This window comes from Pristiophorus japonicus, chromosome 21 (assembly GCF_044704955.1).
Source record: "Pristiophorus japonicus isolate sPriJap1 chromosome 21, sPriJap1.hap1, whole genome shotgun sequence".
In the NCBI taxonomy this organism is placed as follows: domain Eukaryota; kingdom Metazoa; phylum Chordata; class Chondrichthyes; family Pristiophoridae; genus Pristiophorus; species Pristiophorus japonicus.
This window is the reverse complement of record NC_091997.1, coordinates 66,827,252-66,848,032: the sequence shown is the minus strand read 5'-3', so window position 1 is coordinate 66,848,032 and position 20,781 is coordinate 66,827,252. Positions and strand designations below refer to the sequence as shown.

Here is a 20,781-nt window from a genome sequence, read left to right as displayed (position 1 = left end):
GAAAACTGTAAACCCTTCATTCAACAGATGTAACACACACAAAGATCACAATTTCCAAACTTTGCTTTCGGCTTTTGTAGCCAAGGGATAACAGGGCTAATTGCAACACGTCACACCTAGCAGATATTAGCAAACTCAACACACCCAGATAGTTTGAGAGCAAATTCTGAACCACCAGTTTGAGTGAAACACGGTGACAGAAACACGGGGACGGGAACAGGAGACAGGAACACGGGGACAGGAACAGGAGACAGGAACACGGGGACAGGAACAGGAGACAGGAACACTGTGCACGTAGTCAGTTACAAAGGTCAGTACATTCGGGCTGTGCCTCCTGCTGCTCTGCAAACAAACCAGAGGCACACCTTGCCCAGGTAACTTCACATTTCTCCACATTATATTCCACTTGTTATGTTCTTTCCCACTCACTGAGCCTGTCTATAACCCCTTGAGGTCTCTTTGCACCCTCTTCACAACTTACATTCCCACCTCGCTTTGTATCATAATCAAACTTGGATATATTACATTTGGTTCCCTCATCTAAATAGAGATCAATAGAGGGGGTGGGTAAGGGAGAGGGGGAGGGTAGGAGAGAGAATAAACGAGAGGGGAGAGGGTAAGGGAGCGGGGAGAGGGGACAGGAAAAGGGGGAGGAGAGAGGGGAGAGAGTAGAGGGAGAGGAGAGAGGGTAAGGGAGAGGCGGAGAGGGTGAGGGGAGGGGACAGGGTAAGGGAGAGGGGCGAGGGCAAGGGAGAGGGCAGATGCAAGAACTGGAAGAAAAAAGTACTTTCCAAATGAATTGCTTGACTGAGTCCTTGAGCACCATTAACCCAGTCCTGTCTCCAATTCACTGGAACAGCTTATACACGCAAACTGACATATCATAATATCTTGCCAATTATGAACTTGTTTGAGCCTTTATGATATCTACGGTAGTCCTGTATGTGCACCAACTGAGAGTGTAATACTCGCTAAAGGATCTTTCTCTCCTTTCCTAAGTACAACGCACCAAACAAACTCTCTTGTCTCCGAGACTTACACAGAGCATAGCAGCAGCAGGCAAACAGGCACAGCTTCACCCTCGGTGGAAGCCATTTTTCTGATGTTTTTATATCGTGAAGAATCTTCTTAGCTGGAGGGAGGAACTTCAAGAGGCCGTCAATAAGGAGTATTACACCTTTATTACTTATTACTTGGAAGGTGTGAGTCTGGGTGGGGTAGAGGAGCAAAGCGATCTCGGAGTACAAACACACAAATCGCTTAAAGTTAACAAGGTTAAAAATAAGCAAACCAAGCACTAGGGTTTATTTCTAGAGGTATAGAATTGAAAAGTAGGGAAGTTATGCTAAACCTGTATCAACCTTGGTTAGACCATGCTTAGAGCACTGTGTGCAGTTCCGGTCGCCATATTATAAAAACGATATAGAGGCACTGGAGAGGGTGCAGAGAAGATTTACAAGGATGATACCAGAAATGTGAGGGTATACATATCAGGAAAGGAGGCTGAGGGGTGACCTAATAGAGGTCTTTAAAATGATTTGATTTTGATAGAGTGGATACAGAGAGAGTGTTTCCACTTGTGGGGAAGAGCATAACTAGAGGCCATCAATATAAGATAGTCACCAAGAAATCCAATAGGGAAACTTCTTTACCCAGAGAGTAATGTGGAACTCGCTGCCACAGGGAGTGGTTGAGGCGAATAGTATCGATGCATTTAAGGGGAGGCTAGACAATCATACGAGAGAGAAGGGAATAGAGGGTTATGCTGATAGAGTTAGATGAGGAAAGACAGGAGGAGGCTAAAGAGCATGTAATATACTGCTGTCTTTCCAAGGTGAGATATTTCACGGTCCATGTGATCTCCTCGGGTGGAGGAGGGAGGGGTGGAGGGGAATAGGGAGAAGGGAGGAGTGGGAGGGGGAAAGGGAGAGGAGGGGAGGTGGGAGGGGGAGAGGCGGGGGAAGAGGGTAGGGGTAGGGGGAGGGAGAGGGGAGAGGTGGGGGAGGGAGAGGGAGAGGGGAGTTGGAGGTGATGTGAGGGGGAAGGGAGAGGAGGGGAAGATGAGCATGGGGGAGGGGAAGGGAGGGGGAAGGGAGAGGAGGGGAGGGAAGGGGGAGGGAGAGGGGAGAGATGGGGGGGAGGGAGAGGGGAGGGGAGTTGGAGGTGATGGGAGGGGGAAGGAAGAGGAGGGGGAGATGAGCATGGGGGGAGGGGAAGGGATGGGGAAGGGAGATGAGGAGGGGGAGAGGAGGAGAGGGGAGGGGAGGGGGAAGGGAGAGAGGGGGAGAGGAGGAGGGGGAGGGGAGGGGGGAGGGGAGAGGAGGCAGGGAGAGGAGGGGGAGGAGGGGAGGGGAGGATGTGGGAGGGGGAAGGGAGAAGAGGGGAGGGGAGGAGAGAGGGAGAGGGGAGGGGGGCAGTTGATAGAGAATTCAAACAGGCTGCATTTAGACAAGTTGAGAAAACACAGACTCCAATGACTACGTGCAGTTCAGCATGTTGCATTAAGTCATCAATCAACTTGACATTTTAGGACCTTGGGTAGCGAGCCAATTAAAAGGTTAAAAGACTATTAATTGAGCCAATAAGGTCAAAGAAGACGAGTTCTTTTCTGTAAATTGATCCAGGTATAAGTACAGCCATTTTGACCATGTGGTCCCAGAAGGACAAAGACCTGGCTTAAAGCCAAGAACTTGTTACTGCTGTCTGCAAAAAATAAAGAAGTTAAAACTACAATCGGAGTTCGTATTTCATTGGAAATTAAGAGATCTAACAATTTTGGCGTCACGAACACGATCGCTGAGGAAAGAAACTAAATTTTGGACATCGGACCTACATACTGAGGTAAGGACTCCTCTTTATAAAAGTCCTCGGTCAAAAGTCTAAATTCGCCTCTCCTTCTACGCGATTCCGAAAGCCTCCGGTTTGCGAACCCTCCGGTTGGTAGTCGGCTCGAGGTCCCATAGACGTCTAAACTTCGGCGGTGTGTTAGTTAATTAATCACCGACCTATTGATCGGCTGGAAAGCCTACGACTCGAGACCCCAGTATTATGGTAGCAGGTGATAAGAGCAAAGAATTGCCTACAACTGTTAAAGGTGGGCGGGCACCACCTGAGGTTTCGCTAGATTTAATTCTCGAACAGTTGAAAGAATACATAGAGCAACAATTCAACTTATCTAAAACCTGTATTAAGATCGAACAAAAGTACGGAACCTCCAAAGGACAATGGTCCTTGGACGAGATTAAAAGGGTCTGGGGAAAAACGACCCGTATGAAAAATAAAGAGCGAACTAGATGGTCCCTAGCGGTTATGGGCCAGATTCGAAAGCGGAATGAAATTATAATGCGTTCCCAACATGATCGAGAACTGACCAGTACAAAGGACCAATTGCAAGCTGTTTGTGCGCAGCTGCGACAGAAAAAACTTGAACTTGAAAAGCTGGAAGCGGAAGTTAAAGATCTTAAAGGTGAAATTAAAGAATGGAAAAAATCATTAGGTCAAGAGACAGTAATAGGAAAAGGAAAATGTATTGGTCAATTCCCAGGGTACCCATGTTTGGATAAATTAAAAGCGCAAACCTGAGGACACGACCGAGGAAGAGATACGGATTCCGAATCCTCCGACGATACAGGGTCGGAGGATGAAGAATTAGGGGTGCGCTTTGCCCCGTTTAAAAAAAGACGAGTTGTAGTCAAATCAGAAGAGACTGCAGATGAGGGCGGAACCAAAAAAACAAAGAGAAGGGTGTATGCAGAATACTTAGTTCATGATCCGGCAGACCCAGAGAAAATTGATAAATGGTCCAAGGAATTGCCCAATCCAAAGAAAGGGGGAGTAAAAACGTGGGACCAATTGGACCGCTTAAGAAATATATATCAACTTCATCCCTGGGACGGAGTGCAAATTTTGACCATAATGGTGCCAAAAACACAGGGAAGAAAATTGCACGACAAGGTAGATGAAGCTTTGGGGCAGGATGAGCAAGAATTAGACGCAGGATGGGAGGCGATTAAACACTGGCTGCAAGCCTTCAATCCAGCTAAGACAGACTGGGGACAAATTGCAGCCTGCCAACAGAAAGGAACAGAGGTCCTGGAGTATGACGAGCGGTTTAGATGCACGTGGCTAGAACATTCGGGTATGAATAATACGGATGAGGAAATAGATGAACAAGCGTTTGGACCCCTGAAAGCAGCTTTCGTGGCAGGTCTAAAGCCAGAACTGTCCAAAATGCTTAAGGTAGTGTTACCGGACTGGGAAGGTAGAGGAACTACCTTTGCAGCATTGGTGGATCGATGTAACCAATTAGATCGGGATATGGGAGCTAAAGTCCGAGCTGTACAGGCTATGGGATGGAAATCCCAGGATTCCGATAAACAGTTATTAGGAAAATTACCCGGAAAATGTCATTATTGTGGGAAAGAAGGTCACTGGACCTAGATGTGCAGGGCAAGGTCGTGGCTGGGGAAGAGGACGCAGCCAGGGATACAATTCAGTCAACAAACCAGGCTCGTCACAAGATACCGACCTCATAGAAGCATTTAAGCGACTGACAATACAACAACAGAAGTAGTTACTTGGGAAAGCAAAAAACGATTAGAGTCCACCTCCTCGCACTAATACAACAAAGGGGAGATGGTCTATATATAACTGTGAGGGTGGGCGATAAGGATGTGGACTGTCTTTTAGACACAGGGGCGGAATTAACATGCTTACCCCTACAATATGGAGACTTTTTGCCATTGGATGGTAGGACACGTTGTGGAAATGTATTTTTATCTAAGCTGATACCATACGGTATTTGTGTGCCCCTTGCAATATATATCAAAATGGAGTCCTGGTCTTTCCAGAACTTTCTGCATTTTAGCAGTCAGCTTGCATAAACAGCTAAACCTGGTCTGAGATGACTGATGGCCATCAGACAGCTAGGAGACAAGTCATGCTGAGACAAGTACCCCCCCCCCATGGTGCTCTCTTATTGTCTACATGACAAGAGTTCCATGTCACCCCACCTTTCCTATGTACTCCATTCCACCAGCCACCATCTCTTGTAGAGACCTCATCCTTTTGATGTAAACGATAAACTGACCAGGAAATTGAACAATCCTGACACAATACAAGACAGGTGATAGCCCATTACCTATGACTCATGGAGTAATGGCCGGCTGGCCAACTGATAACCCTGACAAAAGGAAATATCTGTAAACCATGTCAGGACCAGGATATAGTAATTAACTCTTTATCTGTATTCACTGACTGTGAGACAGAGCAATACACAGGGAGAGGCCATAACTTGGGTTTTACTGTATAAATATCTTGTGAAACTACCATTTCGGAGGTGTTCACTTAGCCCTTGACTGAGTGTAACCTACCCCTTGCTAGCAAGTAAATTAAAGAAACTTCTGCCGGAGCTGTAAGTGTCGGAGTCATTCTTTTCGGAGGTCGAGATTTCGACAGTTACTTCTTGGAGGTTCCACCGAGATGCATACTCTCTGTCCTGTGAGTAAAATGGATACAGGCATAGTGCCTCTCCAGTGAAAGGCTTCAGTGGCCAAACAAGGTGAGCCTTTTGCTCACAAGAGGTTTCTTCACTGTTGAATCGCATATGTAATCTGTTGTCCACAGGGGAGATACTACAATCTACAAGCCTCGACATTTAAAAGCTAAAGGTATTTTTTATAACCATTTCTTTCTCAGCTCGCCAGCAGAAGAGAACAGGTTCTGGAAAAATCTCGAAACAGCCCGGGGAAGGTTTCAGTAGGTAAGGGAGCGCTAGTCGATCGAAAAGGGTTCCTGGTTCTTATGTGATAAGATTTTTATTGTTTTTAATTCAGAAGGGGTTCTTATGTGATAAGAGTAGAAAAAAAAAAGAAAGCGCTAATCGATCGAAGGTTCTTATGTGATAAGATTTTTATTATTTTTAATTCGGAAGGGGTTCTTATGTGATAAGAGTAGAGAAAAAAAAAAGAAAGCGCAATCGATCAAAGGTTCTTATGTGATAAGAGTTTGGGTATGGAACCATAAGTTTTATCAGTTTTTTTATTAGGATAAGTTAAGGACTCGATCTGTAGTGGCGTACAACGCAGACTGAGAATTTGTTTAGATAAGGTGTAAGGTTATGATTTGTGTACTCGCGGGAATATTGTTTGTTGTCCTTGTTATACTGTTGTGTGCAATACCTTTGTGAGAGATTGCCATTAGAGAAACGGGAAGAGTCACTCGGGAAAATTGTGATTCGGAAAAAAAAACCACAAGGATTGATTAAGAAAAGAAACAGTAACTGATTGATCAACTACGGTTGGTTCGTGCCAACATATCTCACACACCCAGACTGAGCCCGAATTAAGAGCCTTTTCAGGCCACGTTAAGGCCAGGAGAAGTGGGCGTAGAGAACTCGGTTGGCCGAAAGGATTGTGAGATCAGAAACTGGAAAATCTTAATCATCCAGAATGGGTGCCAGAGCAAGTTAAAACACCACAAAAGGCACACCAGCCTATGTCATGCTCCAGAATTGTGGTCAGTCTTCAATTGACCAAAGAAACAAAAACCGGTAAAGTGGACTAAGGGTGAAAACAGGCCATTTCCACCCGATGGTTCATTTAATTTAGAGAGAACAACATGTCTAGAGGAGTGTCTTATAAACAGAGATCCAGGTAGAAAAAAAAAGGAAAGTAATAGAAAAGGCCTGGGTTCCGATTCTTCAAGCCCATGTAAAATTAACAGAGGAAGTAAATCAAATGTAAAAAAAAAAGAGAACCTGATAGTGACTTATGGATTCAAAAAAAAAAATAAAGCTAGCAAAAAAAAAGCTTTATTGAATGGAGAGAGACTTTTGTGAATGTCTTGTCTTTGAATGAGAGTGCTTCTGTTTTTTCTTGTGTCTGGAAACCTGTTTGGAAAGGTTGTGGAGCTGCCTGTTTGTTTTAGCTCCACTCACTTTTTCAAACAAAGTGAAGTTTTTTAACCCTTCATAGTGTTGTCCCGCATGTGGGAAGTTTAAGACATTTTAAGTTAGAAGCGTAGGTGTGGATTTATTCGGATGAGAGGTTACGGAGCTAGGAAATGCACAAAGGATAGGTTTGTTGAGACATGGTCCCGGTGGTTAAAAGTAGTAATGCCTTTTTTTAAAAAAAAGCCTTTGTGGGTCTCTCGAGGTGCAGGCTGGGGGAGTACACTCTCATTGTCCTTGGTGTAAAATCTTGGTACAAAAGCTTCTAGCTCAGTAAGAGGATTTTTTTTAGATAAAGAATGGCAGTACAATATTTGAATTGGGATTTTGAGATATTTCAGGTGATCTCCTTAATCAACATTTTGGGTATATTGGAAAAATCTTGGGTTTGGAAGCCTTTTAATAAAATTAGAAAACAAGTACTTTACATTCTGTGATCTGGGAATCACTATAAGCATAAATGAGAAGTCCGTGTAACACACAGATTCGTCCAGTTCAGAAGCCCACACAAATGGAGGTTTGTCCATGACCTACGAGCTGTGAATGAATCTACTATATTCTCACAATGCTTAAAGGATGTGGAATGAAGTATCCCGGAATGCTTTCCAGAGTCTTAAGCAGCCCCTCACTTCAGCACCAGCCTTGGGATTACCAGATTACACTAAGCTATTCAACTTATTTGTGCATCACAAGTCGGGTTTTGCACAATCTGTTTTGACTCAGTTACATGGGGACAGGCAGCGACCGGTAGCATATTTCAGTACCCAACTAGACCCAGTGGCACGCGGATTACCAGGATGTCTTCCTTCATTGGCAGCAGCTTATTATGCTATGCAACAGGCTCAGACAATAACTCTAAATCATCAGACCATTTTGTATATCCCACACTCTGTCGAGATTTTACTTACTAAATGTGCCACCCAACACCTAACCTCCGCAAGAACCACTAAATACGAGGTCGAACTGTTATCAAATCCGAACCTTATCATCAAAAGATGCACTACCTTAAATCCAGCCACTCTACTCCCCACGGAAGACGACGGCGAACCCCATTCATGTGAAATGGTAACCGAATTAGTGACTAAACCACGTATCAATCTAACAGATGTACCAATGTGTAACCCTGATCTCGTGTACTATGTTGACGGATCAGCCCTACGAAATGATAGGGGCCAACCTAGAGCGGCTTATGCAATTGTAACCCAGTTTAATGTTGTCGAAACAGCCTCTCTTCCAGACTCCTTTTCAGCCCAACAAGCCGAATTGTTTGCGTTAACTCGAGCCTGTATTCTGGCTGAAGGACAAACAGTTAATATCTACACTGACTCCAGGTATGCTTTTGGGGTATCACATGACTATGGACAAATTTGGAAGATTCGCGGGTACCTGACTTCTTCAGGAATCACTATCAAAAATGCAGAACAAGTGGAAAATCTCCTGCGAGCCATTCAATGCCCCTTCAAACTTGCCATTATCAAATGCCAAGCACATACAGGCCAGTCGAATGAGGTGGCACTTGGGAATGCCAGAGCTGATAATGCAGCTAAATCAGCAGCTCTGTCAAAAGGGTGGATGCAGGTGTCATTGAAAAGGGGGGAATGCAGGTGTCATTGTTAAAGGGGGGATGCAGGTGTCATTGAAAAGGGGGGATGCAGGTGTCATTGTTCCCACTAAGGAAAAATAATTGCTCAGACCCGCCACCCACTATTAATGACGTGCTGGCCTTTCAGACACAGGCCAGTACGGAGGAGGTGGTGACCTGGACGAAGGATCAATGTTATAAAAATCCAGAAGGAATATGGGTTCACCACGACGGCCGTGTGGTGGCGCCCAGATCCTTACTTCCATGGATTGCCCGATGTGTTCATACATTCACACATGCAGGCAAAGGGGGATTGGCAGATTATATTTTGGCAACTTGGTATGCACCAGGTATTTCGGCAATTGCAAAACAAATCTGTGAAAATTGTATTACCTGTCAGACAATGAATCCGGGTAAGACGGAAAGAGTAGAATCTGCCTCCCACCCAAATCCAGTGGGGCCTTTTGTACATTTACAAATGGATTTTATTGAATTACCTATGTGTATGGGATTCAAGTATGTATTAGTTATTGTAGATGTGTTCTCTAGATGGATTGAAGCCTTTCCATGTAAAAAGGCCGATGCCACTACTGTTGCTAAATGTTTGTTAAAGGAAATCGTACCGCGCTTCGGAATTCCTGCTAAGCTTTCTAGTGATAACGGGTCACATTTCACGGGAACGGTTATAAGAGAAATGTGTAAAACTTTGCAGATTAATCAACGTTTTCATTGCAGTTATCATCCACAATCAGCTGGACTTGTTGAAAGATATAATGGAATGCTTAAAAATAAGCTGGCAAAACTATGCAATGACACTGGACTGAAATGGACAGAACTGCTGCCCTTAGCTTTGATGGTAATGCGATCTGCAACCAACAGAACAACAGGCCTGTCACCGCATGAGATAGTTATGGGACGTCCCCAACGACTACCTTTTACAGCACCATTTACTGCAAAACAGATGGACATCCACAAAATGGAGGAAAATATGTTGAATTATTGTATTGCACTAACCAAATGTATTTCCAGCTTTCATTCACAGGTAAAGGAAGCCCAAGTCAAGCCAGCGGAAGGGAAGTGTCATAACCTGGAGCCAGGGGAATTCATTTACATCAAGATTTTTAAAAGAAAAAGCAGTCTACAGCCAAGATTCGAAGGACCATACCAGGTCTTGCTGGCGACCAATACTGCAATCAAGGTAAAGGAAAGACCAACATAGAGCCACGCATCCCATTGCAAACGGGCACCCGACCAGGAGGAAGGGACGAAGGAATCAGAGGAACAGAAAAAGGAAGACTGAATAAGGAACTGTATGGACTATGGGGACTGATGGTGCTGGGCTTGACAGGGTTCTACTTCGCATTATTGATTACACCAGGGGTACAGACCCGCCACCGAAGGGAATTGCACGTAAACGTATTTATGGCACTGAGTCATAGGTATGCTCGAGAAAGAAACTTGTCGAGTTGTTGAATATGTTCCCATGCACCTGTCCACTCCGAAGGGGGTATTCCCCTGAGATCTGTCCCCTTTAACGAATCAGAAATGGTAGAATGGTTGACAGTGCAAAATAGGACAAACCTAACTAAGGGGCCAGAAACGAAGGAGCAAACAGAATGGAGGTCGGCAGGGTATAAACTCACAGCCTTCCAGGGATGGTACCAGCCCAATTATGATAATAACCATCAGCCTCTCTTCCTAAGCATTACTCCCAGAATAGAAAATCCTGAAGGTATAATATGCCTAGTGAGTAATGAAACTAAAGGACCAGAAATGGGACACAGCAAGTGATTAAATGGCAAGCCACAACTAATCCCACTGAGAGAAAGATAGCAACCGTTGGCTGGACAATGGTCCATAACAAAGCCCCAGGTGAAGGGTGGGAAGGTGAGACCACTCGAGTAGGGATAGTGCGAAAGGACCAGGAGCTGACGTCCTATAATTGCACCTACTTTATTTGTGGCTATAAAGCCTACCCATGGTTACCAGCCAACTGGACAGGGTCCTGTTACTTAGGATATGTGGTACCCCTTATCAGATCAGTAAAGACTCTAAGGGAGGCCTATGGAAGTCACAGATTTAAACGGGATTTGACGTGGCTAAACGGAATATTCAAGGTAATGGTGCCACCCTCTGGAATAGCATCGACCGAATGGCAGTTACGGGAACTGGCTAACTTAGTCGAAACAGTAGCCAACGCAACTTCCCAAGCCTTTGAAGGGGTAAATGACGAAATGGTAGCTATTCGAACAGTGGCTCTCCAAAATTGTATGGCCTTAGATTATCTCCGAGCCAAGGAGGGAGGGACATGCGCATTAATAGGTGAAGAATGCTGTACGTATATCTCAGATAAATCAGAAGAAATCGGCAGTCTAGCTGAAAACATCAGGAAAAGGGTAATAGAGTATAAACAGACAGTTGGCCAGGACGGTATCACCTTGTGGGGTTGGGCATCGGAATGGTTAGGATCCCTGGGGAAATCTGTGGGACAGGGTTTGATCATATTCCTGCTGATAGCCTTCGCCCTGTATCTATTATTTGTCGTCGTTAAGTGTTGCTGTGCCAGGGTGGGAGAAACTATGTTACCTACTGAGACCATGGCTAGAGTTATGGTAGCAACAACTGCTGAAGGCTCTTGTGTGGAAATGGAAATGGAGAGACTGTACAAGATCAGAATGGATTGAGTTGTCCTTGTTAAGGACAAAATGGGGGAATGTGGAAATGTATTTTTATCTAAGCTGATACCATATGGTATTGGTGTGCCCCTTGCAATATATATCAAAATGGAGTCCTGGTCTTTCCAGAACTTTCTGCATTTTAACAGTCAGCTTGCATAAACAGCTAAACCTGGTCTGAGATGACTGATGGCCATCAGACAGCTAGGAGACAAGTCATGCTGAGACAAGTACCCCCCCCCCCCCCCATGGTGCTCTCTTATTGTCTACATGACAAGAGTTCCATGTCACCCCACCTTTCCTATGTACTCCATTCCACCAGCCACCATCTCTTGTAGAGACCTCATCCTTTTGATGTAAACGATAAACTGACCAGGAAATTGAACAATCCTGACACAATACAAGACAGGTGATAGCCCATTACCTATGACTCATGGAGTAATGGCCGGCTGGCCAACTGATAACCCTGACAAAAGGAAATATCTGTAAACCATGTCAGGACCAGGATATAGTAATTAACTCTTTATCTGTATTCACTGACTGTGAGACAGAGCAATACACAGGGAGAGGCCATAACTTGGGTTTTACTGTATAAATATCTTGTGAAACTGTACCATTTCGGAGGTGTTCACTTAGCCCTTGACTGAGTGTAACCTGCCCCTTGCTAGCAAGTAAATTAAAGAAACTTCTGCCGGAGCTGTAAGTGTCGGAGTCATTCTTTTCGGAGGTCGAGATTTCGACAACGTACAGCCTATGGAGTTGGAGGCCATAAAATGTAAATTAAAAGGACAACACCGGTACTTATAGGGCTGGGTCCACATGAACTAACCACGCCGGTCTGGATAGGCCCAGTAGATCAACCCCTTTTGGGAATGGACGTTCTAATCCAAGTAGATTCATCGTTGCATTTCGAGGATGGTCGGGTGGCATGGTCAATTAGAACTTTGAAGAAAGAAGAATTGAAGGAACACCCGATATGGGCTAAAGATAAGAACGATTGTGGCCTACTCCAGATGGAGCCTGCGTCATTTACAGGGACCAAGCCTCCATGCACCAAACAGTATCCCATCAGTCCAACTGCCATCGCGGGAATCTTACCGGTTATTCAGCAATTGGAGAAACAAGGGGTGCTTATTAAAACGCATAGCTCCTCCAATAGCCCCGTGTGGCCGGTACAGAAATCTAATGAGACTTGGCGTTTGACTGTCGATTATAGGAAAGCTAACCAGTGTATTGATCAAAAAGCTCCTTTGGTCACAGATCCCTCCACCATTTTTAATGCCCTCAAACCGGAACATAAATATTTCTCGGTTATAGATATGGCCAACGGATTTTGGTCGGTGCCTCTGGCACCGGAGGTTCGACAGTGGTTTGCTTTCACTGTCCAAGGACAACAGTATACTTGGACCCGGTTACCGCAGGGTTTCCACAACAGCCCTACGGTATTCCACATGGCTTTACAAAGCCATTTGCGAGAATTACCTCCCCTGTCATCCACAGTGATCCAATATGTAGACGATATCCTGCTAGCTTCAAACACGGAAGAACAGCATGAACAAGATTTATGAGCTTTGCTGGATCACTTTGGCTGAAAGGACATAAAGCCAGCATCGACAAAGCACAAATATCCTAAGAAGAGGTTGTATACCTGGGACAAAAGATTTCACAAGGAAAGAGAGAACTTACCCAGGATAGAACTGCAGCCATTCGAGCTGCTAAAAAACCCACCACTATTCAGGAACTAAGGTCTTTTTTGGGATTGTGTAACTTTAACAGAAATTGGATTGACTCCTTCACACAGCTTGCTCAGCCATTGAATGATATTTTAAAGGAGAAACGTGCCTCTAAAGAAGCCATCACCCTCACTAAGGGACAGCAAGAGGCCTTCCTGAGTTTGAAAAAGGCTTTGTGTTCGGCACCGGCTCTGGGAATCCCCGACAGTGGTAAGCCATTTACCCTGCTTGTCCATGAGAAAGAAGGATATATGACAGCTATACTGACACAAGAACATGGGGATCGGCAAAGACCTATTGGCTATTATTCGGCAAAACTGGATGCGGTAGCACTCGGATGGGGAAGTTGCCTAAGGGCCATGGAAGCTACATGTCGAGCGGTAATGATCACTGCGGGTCTAGTCCTTGACCAAAAGCTGATTGTCAAGTATCCCCGCACTGTACACGCTTTGCTGTCTATGAATAGAATGTCTCAGGTGACAGCAGCTAGATGGACCCGCTGGACAGCAGTTTTGGAAGCTCCTAATCTCCATATCGTCCGGGCCAGCCCGGTTAATCCCGCAACTATGCTCCCGATGTCAGAATCGAGGGAGCAAGAGGGGGGAGAATGTGAAGAGCATGACTGCGTGGCGATTTTAAAAGAAACAGAAGAAGCAGCCTTAGCAGCAGAGGAGCCTCTGCACAACCCAGACCTCATCCTGTTTACAGATGGTTCCTCCTTTGTTGACAATGGTACCAGAAAAGCAGGATGGGCAGTTACAACCTTATATGAGGTAGTGGCAAAAGGATGTTTACCCTCAGGAACGTCAGCACAACAGGCCGAGTTACGGGCCCTGTCAGAAGCATGTCGAATAGCAGAAGGACAGGCAGCTAATGTCTACACAGATTCGCATTATGCTTTTGGAGTCGCTCACGACTTTGGTCTGTTATGGCGGAAAAGAGGATTCCTCATTGCTGCTGGTACACCTATCCGAAATGGAAAAGAAGTCCGAGACTTACTGGAGGCCATACAATTACCTCAGGAAGTGTCCATCCTGAAGTGTAAGCCCATACCAAAGAAAATACCACAGAAGCACAGGGAAATGCCCTAGCCGACCAGGCAGCTAAAGATGCCACCTCACAGGGCATTCCTCCAGAAGAACCAACACAGATGTGCAGATTGAAAGCACTCAGGACTCTGACACGAGACCTTCAAACAATGAAAGGTGAGTGCTCCTGAGAGGAAAAATGGACATGGATTGAGGCAGGAATTAAGCTATGTGAAGATGGTGTCTGGAGACAGAGTTACCGACAAGCCAGTCGCACCACAAGCGCTTATGCCTTTTTTAGCCCAACAGATCCACTCGTGGGGACACTTGGCCTCACAACAGATAACGGCACGGTTCCAGAAAAGTTGGTGGGGTCGGGGATTTAAAAAACATGCCCAGCTGGTAACAGACCGGTGTGGTCTGCCAGAAAAATAATTCTGGACCCATCACGGTAATGCCCCAACTGAGGCCCCCTGCCCCTGTCGGACCATTCCAGCATCTGTAGGTTGATTATATATCTCTTCCTTCATGCCAAGGATACACTAACATTCTTGTCATGGTCGACAGATTCTCTAGATGGGTAGAAGCTGTGCCAACTAAAAGAGCCATAGCCAATCACACTGCAAAGGTCTTGTGTAAGGATTACATTCCCCGATGGGGAGTCCCGAGTAGCATTGACTCAGATCAGGGAACACACTTCACAGGTGCTGTCTGCCAAGAAGTCTGTAGGTTACTGAACATAACGTGGGATTTACACTGTCCTTATCATCCACAATCATCAGGACAAGTAGAGCGAATGAATCGAACTCTGAAACAACAGCTTGCCAAATATCACCAAGAAGAAACACCATGGCCCCAGGCACTACCAATAGTGCTATGTAGCATTAGGGCAACCCCGAACAGAACTACAGGTCTTAGCCCATTTGAAATTATAACAGGAAGACCCATGTCGCTGCCAGGAACTATCGATTTACGGAAAGCTGATGTTCACTTAATGAGTGACACTTTTTTATCATACTGTCAGAACTTAACCAATGCTAGTAGTTCTGTTTCCCGACAGGTATCAGCAGCTTGGGGTAATCCACCCGAAGGAGGACACGACATCACCCCGGGAGTCTGGGTGTATGTGAAAAAGTTGCATAAAGAACCTTTGGGTGCCAAGTGGGAGGGACCTTATCAAGTGTTATTGACCACCCAGGCAGCTGTTAAAGTCCAAGGAAAGAAAGCCTGGATCCACGCTTCACACGTTAAACGAGCACCCGTAACTGAAGCTGAAATCTAATAAGGACAATTACTTTTTGCGAAAATGTATAAATTTACTGATTGTAGGTATTATAGGCATAGGCCTACTTCTTACTAGCCGACCCTCTGCACCAAAGGGAAATAGTAGGGTAGCAAGGGAATTACATGTAAATACCTTTTTATATATGTCATACATTTATGCCAAACAAGGTAACATTTCTAGTTGTTGGGTGTGTGCGCATATTTCTATTCACTCAAAGGGAGGGATTCCCTTGAGGTCAGTTCCCTTGAATATCTCGGAAATGGCTGAGTGGATAATTAATCAAAACAAAACAGACAATGCGTTTCAGGATACGGAAAACTGGGCACGTAAATGGAAGTCAGTAGGTTACAATCTGACTACCTTTGAAGGGGGATACCAACCGTGCTACAATAATTCCAAACGGCCCCCATTTTTTGTTATCACTAATACAACGGGAATAGGAAAACCGGGGGAATCGGTCTGTCTGATTAGAAACATCAAAGGAGGCCAAAATATGGGGTATAGTAACTGCTCCCGGAATTATAATATAATCAAGCCACGAAACCGTCCAAACTGGGCCGATGTGGGAATTTTTAACGTAACGGGGATTCTGAATAAAACAGATGGAAAAGCCTGGACAGGCCCCAGAGTGTTGCTGTCAAAGAAACAGCTAACCTTCATTGCATATAATGGCACCTATTGGGTGTTTGGCCACAAGGCCTATCCTTGGCTGCCCCAGAATTGGATGGGATCCTGCTATTTAGCCTACATTGTGCCTTATATGTATCACATAAAGTCACTGTCGGAACATTTACACCGTCCTAAGAGAGCTATCACAGAAACAGAGGTTCTTTGCCATTCTGATCCCCAGGTATGGGACCGCCAGACTGGCAAGGGAATCCATTAACATGGCATCCGTTGTGGAACGGGTAGCCAATGATACCTCAGAGGCCCTAGTTAAAATCAATGCAGAAATGGTAGCAATCCGCACAGTAGCCCTACAGAATAGACTGGCCCTTGACTACATCCTGGCTGAAAAGGGAGGTACTTGCGCCCTACTCGGAACTGAGTGTTGAACATATATCCCAGATAGCTCCGAAGAAATTACCCACTTAGCGGAGCATATCCAAAAGGAGGTAGAAAAACTTAAGCAACCCCCATCATTCACTTTGTGGAGTGGAGCCACTGGATGGCTAGGTTCAATAGGAACTTCATTGGTGGAAGGTTTAATTCTATTTGTTGTAATTGTTTTACTTTTATATTGTTTGTTTATGTTGATTAAATGTTGTTGTGACCAGGCGGCTGTAGCTGCTGTCCCGCAGGTGAGACACCTAGCAGGTCCCCGCAGACCGTCTGTACGTGGCACAGGGGTATGTTATGCTTAAGGGAAGGTTGTTTACTGGTTGAATTAAGATATTGATTTGGATTAAATTGGAATAAGGTTAATTAACCTACTAAAACCAGACTTCCATTGTGGCCACGATGGAACTCGGGTTGGTGTAAATTTGTGTGGAAGCTACTAGTCCGGACATGTGGCGAAACACATCAACAAATTTTAGAAGGAAACTCTATTAACATGTATGAAATTATTTTGTAGAATGTTTAACCAGTGATACCTTATGTTTTATGATTCAGTTTGTGAAAGAATCAAAGGGGGGATTGATAGAGAATTCAAACAGGCTGCATTTAGACAAGTTGAGAAAACACAGACTCCAATGACTACGTGCAGTTCAGCATGTTGCATTAAGTCATCAATCAACTTGACATTTTAGGACCTTGGATAGCGAGCCAATTAAAAGGTTAAAAGACTATTAATTGAGCCAATAAGGTCAGAGAAGGCGAGTTCTTTTCTGTAAATTGATCCAGGTATAAGTACAGCCATTTTGACCATGTGGTCCCAGAAGGACAAAGACTTGGCTTAAAGCCAAGAACTTGTTACTGCTGTCTGCAAAAAATAAAGAAGTTAAAACTACAATCGGAGTTCGTATTTCATTGGAAATTAAGAGATCTAACAGCAGTCTATCAGTAACTGGACTGCATAAATTTAAGATCATCACCAAGAGGAGGGGTTCGGAGAAATGTCCTTTTGCTGAGGGTTGTCAGGACAAGGAATGCACGACCGGAAACGCAATCCATGATAGGTGTGTGTTATGTCTGTGTTTTCTCTTATAAGAACATAAGAACATAAGAATTAGGAACAGGAGTAGGCCATCTAGCCCCTCGAGCCTGCTCCGCCACCCAACAAGATCATGGCTGATCTGGCCATGGACTCAGCTCCACTTACCCGCCCGCTCCCCGTAACCCTTAATTCCCTTATTGGTTAAAAATCTATCTATCTGTGATTTGAATACATTCAATGAGCTAGCCTCAACTGCTTCCTTGGGCAAAGAATTCCACAGATTCACAACCCTCTGGGAGAAGAAATTCCTTCTCAATTCGGTTTTAAATTGGCTCCCCCGTATTTTGAGGCTGTGCCCCCTAGTTCTAGTCTCCCAGACCAGTGAAAACAACCTCTCTGCCTCTATCTTGTCTATCCGTTTCATTACTTTAAATGTTTCTATAAGATCACCTCTCATTCTTCTGAACTCCAACGAGTAAAGACCCAGTCTACTCAATCTATCATCATAAGGTAACCCCCTCATCTCCGGAATCAGCCTAGTGAATCGTCTCTGTACCCCCTCCAAAGCTAGTATATCCTTCCTTAAGTAAGGTGACCAAAACTGCATGCAGTACTCCAGGTGCGGCCTCACCAATACCTGTACAGTTGCAGCAGGACCTCCCTGCTTTTGTACTCCGTCCCTCTCGCAATGAAGGCCAACATTCCATTCACCTTCCTGATTACCTGCTGCACCTGCAAACTAACTTTTTGGGATTCATGCACAAGGACCCCCAGGTCCCTCTGCACCGCAGCATGTTGTAATTTCTCCCCATTCAAATAATATTCCCTTTTACTTTTTTTTTTACAAGCTGGATGACCTCACATTTTCCGACATTGTATTCCATCTGCCAAACCTTAGCCCATTCGCTTAACCTATCTAAATCTCTTGCCCCTACTGTCCTTTGCTGGGGTACAGTTCCACAGGACAACTCTCTCTCTCTCTCTCTCTCTCTCATACTTCACCCAAGTGGCTGCACTTCAGATGTGGAGCTGGGCAGTGAGTTGTAGCCGACTGGTCAAGCACACGGCTGAAATTCACTATCTACGCTCACACGGGAGAGGTCCAGGAGGCCGTGGGACTGCACACCAGCAGAGAGCGAGGTCAGCTAAGGCCAAATCATGGTGTTTCAAATCATGAAGGGTTCAGATAGAGTAATTAAAGAGGAACTGTTTCCAGTGACAGAAGGAGCGATAACCAGAGGGTACAGATTTAAGGTGATTGGCAAAAGAACCCGAGGCGAGACGAGGAAAAACATTTTTACACAGCGAGTGGTTAGGATTTGGAATGCACTGCCTGATAGGGTGGTGGGAACAGCTTCAATAGTAGCCTTCAAAAGGGAATTGGATAAATATTTGAAGGAGAAAAAATTGCCGGGATATGGGGAAAGAGCGGGGGGAGTGGGACTAACGGGATTGCTCTTCGAGAGAGCCGGGGCAGACTCGAGGGGCCGAATGGCCTCTTTCTCTGCGGCACTATTCTAAGATTCTATAAGTTAATGACTAGGCTTGAGGAAAGGGCATGGTAATGGGACGATGTGGGCATCTGCTTTAGAGAGCCGTCACAGACACAGTGGGCCGAATGGCCTTGTTCTATGTTGTGAAGATTCTAGCCCTGGGGTTTTCCTGCCCTGTTGATTCAGTACAAAACTGGGTGATTTATTCACCCATGCATTCATTGGTTTGTGATTTCACAGCATCATTGTAACATCTTTTAAAATCTGCCGCCTAACTATGAGCAGTTGCCTGTGCTGCCCATCCGCCAACGAATCAATCATTGTGTTGCGTTGTAACCTTCACTGCTCTATAATTATAGCAGGATCTCCCTCAATTTGACAGACTAACGCGTATAATTATTATCTGTAGCCTGGAGCCAACTGGTTTCCATGGTGATGGTGAGTTTCTCCACCATTTTGAGAAGGTTCAGTGGGTAACCTCTCAACGGTTAAATCAATGGAGACAAGAAGGCGTGCAGACCAAAGAGGATCCCGATCCCACTCGGAATTGGCTGAGCTTAGTCAGTGCTTCATCATCATCATAGGCGGTCCCTCGAACGAGGATGACTTGCTTCCTCACCAAAAGGGATGAGTTCACAGATGTTTCAATGAAGGACCCGATATTCCAGTCCTGAACTACATCGTGAAGGATGGAAGATGCCTGTGCGTGAATTTTTTTTAATGTCTGATGGCCGTTGCACACCAGCCACCACACGGGCTTGACAGGGCTACGTCTTTATCCAGTGGCAAGGATTAACCAGGACGACTGGAGACCTGCTCTGCTGCACGGACCTAGTGCGCGCACAAATCGCAGTGTGGGCTGGCCCGGGCTGCCCCTGGGCCCACGGCTTTTCTGGGCCCTGAACCCTCATTTGCTACACCACCGCCACGATCTTTCGTCATTCTTCCGCCATGATCTCTCGTCGCTCCTCCGCCACAAACATTCGCCACACCTCCGCCACAATCTCTCGCCGTTCCTCCGCCATGATCTCTCGTCGCTTCTCCACTACAAAACATTCGCCGCACTTCCGCCGCGATCTCTCACCGCTCCTCCGCTACAACTTCCAGCGCGAGTTGTCCCAAGTGTGTGACGACTTCGAGGTGGGTGACTGGGTGATGTCATCAAGACCCAGGTAGGCGGTTAAAGCGTGGGCAGGAACACCGGCGGGACCCAGGCACAGCAAAGGAGTGGGAAGGTCGGGGCGGATGAGTGGTGAGAGAGATATATGGTAACTCCGTACAGACAGGGGATTGTAGCTCGGATCTTTTGGTCTGTATTACTTAATGATTATAATCGCTCAACCATTGGTGGCTGAACCTTCTGTTGCCTAAGCCTCAAGCTATGGAATTCCCTGCCTAAACCTCTCCACCTCTCTCTCCTCTTTCAAGACGCTTCTTAAAACATACCTCTTTGAACAAGCTTTTAGCCACCTGCCCTAATTTCTACTTATGCGGTCGGTGACAAATTATGAAATCTCATAATACTCCTGTGAAGCGCCTTGGGACATTTCACTGCTTTAAAGGTGCATATAAATACAAGTTATTTGTGTTCAAATCATGTTTTAAACCTTCAGGTACAGACTGAACAAACATTCAATGTTTTCTTAGCCAAAGTTCTGCTTATTGTACAATAATTCAGGTGTTTTTTTTATTTCAAAGAATCATTGATTTTGTATTTTTGCTAAAATTCCTGCAGTTAGGTCTGATTTCTGCGTCTCACTCTCAGACCGTTACTTGTATAAACCAACGATACATAGCTAGCCTTGGCAAGCAATAACCCAGGTTAGTATTCCTGTGGAAGTGTGGTTGATGCAAATCACAATATTGGGTGGCGAAATGATTAACCACAAAGCTTGGGCAAATAGGCATTGGTAACCTGCTTGATGCAATACAAATCCT

The 20,781-nt window shown here is 45.2% G+C and overlaps 1 long non-coding RNA gene across 1 annotated transcript; it reads left to right on the top strand.

Annotated features, from left to right (window-relative positions):
• The first annotated feature begins 189 nt into the window (after positions 1-189).
• LOC139234064 (uncharacterized) lies at positions 190-11,896 on the top strand. Its single transcript, XR_011588262.1, has 3 exons — positions 190-310; positions 2,625-2,841; positions 5,698-11,896. It is a non-coding gene; the product is annotated as an uncharacterized lncRNA (long non-coding RNA).
• Positions 11,897-20,781: the final 8,885 nt, after the last annotated feature.